The 4,465-nt window shown below is 32.9% G+C and overlaps 1 non-coding gene across 1 annotated transcript; it reads right to left on the reverse strand.

The window, feature by feature from the left end:
- Positions 1 to 549: 549 nt before the first annotated feature.
- On the reverse strand, positions 550 to 654 carry LOC125612908. The gene has a single exon (XR_007343395.1). It is a non-coding gene; the product is annotated as a small nucleolar RNA U13 (small nucleolar RNA).
- Between the last annotated feature and the right edge of the window lie 3,811 nt (positions 655 to 4,465).

Here is a 4,465-nt window from a genome sequence, read left to right on the forward strand (position 1 = left end):
GTACATTTATGCCCATTGTGTAAAAAATGGTATATGCCTTTATCATTTAGAATTATGACACACATTTATAGTTGTATGTCTTACTTTAGACATATTTTCAGTCATGTCCATGATTTATTGGTGCTTGGTCTACCATAGAACATCAAATTATAACATTGTTCCTGTGAGAAAATATAAAATTTTTATATCAATCTGCTCTATGTTAAGGTTTTTAAGAATGTACTGGTTGGCAAGTAGAAACTTCCCATAGCAGTTTTATGAACTCTACTCGGCACCGATTTATGATTGAGGAATAAAATATCCCTTGAGTATATTTAACTGCTCATATAAACCAAATTTTAAAATTCTAAGATACATATTGTTTTCTTAACCTCAATCTTTAAAACCCCATGCCTGGATGATGTCTCTGACACAGATTCCACTCTGTGAGCCTCTTCTGATTGATAACTGGTTATATTAAACTGCCAACTGCCTTATTTCTTTAGCACCACAACATATTGTGCTCCTACTACACTAGTAACACTTTAGCCTTTTTGTTTCCCAAGTTCACATCAGGCAGGTAAGGTGTTGATATCTTAACAAGATTCAGGAGAGAAGCACATTTCACACAACAGCATGCACACCCAATAGTTACAGTCATGAATCAAAGTGGATCTATTCTTTTTTTAGATGCCTATCATTGTTGCATTCTTCACATATGGAGAACAGAATTTTGTTAAGAGTCAATGAAAGAATATATATTACATTGTTTTCAGAAAAGGTGATTTTCACCCACCATATACACAGAGTAATAATGATGATTGTGTATTAAAAACATGGCGGTAGGTATGATTAATCGGGAAGATAAGCACCAGATTTTTCTGAGTTCCTAAATTTTCCACGTGCACTACAGAAAGTTACATCCCTAAGAAAAATAATGAACCTGATTCATGAAGTAAATATTTTAACATGTTCATTAGAGTGATCACAATGAAATATTATTTATTTTATTTTTATTGATTTTTTAAATAAATGACAGCAGAATGCGTTACAATTCTTATTACACATATAGAGCACAATTTTTCATATCTCTGATTGTATATAGAGTAGGTTCACACCAATTTGTGTCTTCATACATGTACTTTGGATAATGATGTCCATCACATTCCACCCACTGTCCCCTTCCTTCCACTCCCATCCCTCTGCCTTATCTAGAGTTTGTCTATTCCTCCCATGCTCCCCCTCCCTACCCCACAATAAAAGAGAATAAAATCATGGCATATGCAGGCAAATGGATGGTGTTGGAGAAGATAATGCTAAGTGAAGTTAGCCAATCCCCCCCCAAAAAAAAAACAAATGCAGAATATTTTCTCTGATATAATGTGACTGGAAAATTATTTTAAATTTTTATGAAATAGACAATTATTATAGCATAGTCATTGTATTAGTGTTATATACAAAATTGTTATTTAGAAGTGTTGAGATACAAAATTTTAGATAATTAAAGCACTGTTCCACAAATACATGTACTCAATTTAAATATATCATAACAAAATCTTGAGGTGTAATTCCAATTATAAAAATGCTTTGTCAACAGAAGTTTAAAGATATGTGTTCAAAATGATATGATTGACAGCTGATGAAGACATAACCTAATACTCTCGGTCTGTCATCTGTGGATCACTAGAGAAGAAATCATAGCTGGAGGCTGACCTTATACTGTTATACAATTGTTATTGTTCTCTCACACACACACTCTCTCTCTCTTTTCTCAAAGTAATGCTTTCATTTTGTTTGGCAACCAGATTTTCTAAATTGTTAGCCTTAGAACTTTATAAGTGCAAACATGCAAACCTTCTTGTATGTTATACCTAGATTTCCTAATCCACCGTAACAAATACTTAAATAATGTAGAAACTGACACACATAGTAATAATATTTTCTGTCACTCTGGAGTTTTTTTAAAAAATCTATCACTAGTAAAACAGTATAATGAATAATAGCTTTGAATGCTCAGTAGATGTTTTTCTGGGAGATTATCTTAGAAGAGCTCATGAAAATAGATTTTAAACACAGCTAATATTCTTCCCAGCAGAATTTTTCAGTTTCAAAGATAGCCAAGTAATCAGAAAATTTATTTACATAGCTACATCAATTCTCTAAATTAGAAATACCAGATGTAGTAGTCATACTTTCATGTTGCTCATTCAACAAACATGTATTCATTGACTACCATGCGTGTATCAGCTACTATTCTGAATACTGTAGACAAAATGACAAGCAAGAGAGTAGTGTTCTCTCCTTCAGCACATGGTTTGTGGGAATCAGGAAAAAAAAAGTAAGAAACCAAAATACAGTGAGTTTATTGCCACTACTTGGGAGACAAGAGAGTGATTTGGGGAAAGCTATGAGGAGAGGAGAGGGAGAAGGAGAAAAGGAGGGTGACAAGAAGTGGGTAGACCAAGGGAAAAGGATAAGAGAGGAACAGGGGAGAGGGAGAGAGAAATTGAGAAAAGCATTAAACTTTTGGAGAGTAAAATGTTAGCATTGATGATAGAATGGATGCGGTTAATGAAAATAATTATACTGAAGAAAGAAGCAAGTGCTTTGCAAGTCCTACATTAAAGACTTGGGACTTTTTTTTTTTTTTAACATAGGAACATTTTGCATAAAGGTTGTTTGAACTCAGCAAACCTCCCCTTGATGACATCAAGGTTTTAGGGGTTTGTTTAGTCATTTGTGTTTTCATGTGTTTTGATGATGTCGTTTATTGCTGCTGCTTCAAATTCTTACAGAAATTTAGTGGGGTAACTAGGATCCATAATCTTATAGTTCTCATTTCATATATGATCTTAACTAAAGCTTTGTTCATCAACCTGTAAAAAGTCAATTCTACAGATGTAGGAGAGAGTTAGTAAACCAAGTTCCCAATTAACTATTCTTTCAAAGGCATAGTAAAGAAAAGACTCGGGTATAGAATTCTATTAAGTGATGAATACTGATGAAACAGAATGTTAGGTGAAAATGAGGCAAGTATGCTGTGGAAGTCTTCCCCCCGTCTAACAGAGACAACACAAGTATAATTTCCACTAGTGCATAGAATATGAGGCATCTGTTCAGTATTAGTCTCCCTAACCAAGTGGCTCAGTACAATAATCTAAGCTACTCCTGCCACCTTTCTTGACTAAAAAAACCACTAGCAACATAAGAACTGCAATTTGTAAAGGAACAAGAACATGATTAAACTATTATATCACCATGATACTCACATATTCTTTAGATGTCTAATGGATTTGGATTGGGGTATTCAGTTCATTAAATTTCCTTAACAAATGAGCAACATTCTTAGATTTCTGTAAATTTTATGGCCTAAAATAGACATAACAATTTAATTTTTAAAATGATGCTATAACACCTGATGTGGTGGTACATGCACAACAACTTAGGCTAATGCAGGAAGATCACAAGTTCAAGACTAGCCTGGGCAACTTAATGAGATCCTGTCTCAAAATTAAAATAAACCAATAAATAAATAAATAAATAAAGGGTTACAAATGTGACCCCACTGGTGATATACCTCTCAGTTAAATCTCAAAGTACAAAATAAATAAAAAAATAAATCATAATAATATAATGGTAACATTCTAATCATATCATATAATATTTATTGTTTTTCATAAAACAGTTGAAAATATTTACAGTAATAAAACCATAACTACTTTTTTAATGATATAAAGATGCTATATAATAAGCCAAGCACAATGGAGCATGCCTGTAATCCTAGCATCTAGGGAGTGTGAGATAAGGAGCCTGAGACAGGAGGATCTCAAGTTCAAAGCCAGCCTCAGCAATGGCAAGGTGCTAGTCAACTCCATGAGACCCTCTCTCTAAATAAAATACAAAATAGGGCTGGGGATGTGGCTCAGTGATCGAGTATCCCTGAGTTCAATTCCTAGTACCTCTCCCCAAAAAATAAATAAATAAAAGATGCTACATAGAGATTGTTTCTGAAATTGTAAGAAAGTCATTTGTTAAAATATTATAGTCTTTTGTTGATTTTTTGGAAAGGAGTGTTGCTACAGAAAAATAAACAATAGAATAATTAGTTGTCACATGTTAATTTTTGTCCATGGTCTAGTTTTATCTAGGTCTAATTTAGTGGAGTGGCTAGACTGAATTATGTACTATTCACTGAAATTGTACACAAAATTTTCTATTTAGCTATGAAAATTGTTTAAATCAATTACTGTAGCAAGAGTATTCATAACTTTTATGAACATATTAAATAGATAAACAGAAGACAAATGCAAATTATTACCATAAAGCATCTGAAACAGCCCTTCAACCAATAATAGCTACAATGAGATGACACTTTCAAGGAAGGCTACTATTGCATTTAAGTGTCAGCTAACTGAAAGAAAAAGATAATTACCTTTGCCTAAAAACTTAAGAAAACACTACAATTTTTAAGCTTTCTTTAAAACCT

Source organism: Marmota marmota, unplaced genomic scaffold, assembly GCF_001458135.2.
Source record: "Marmota marmota marmota unplaced genomic scaffold, marMar, whole genome shotgun sequence".
Lineage (NCBI taxonomy): Eukaryota > Metazoa > Chordata > Mammalia > Rodentia > Sciuridae > Marmota > Marmota marmota.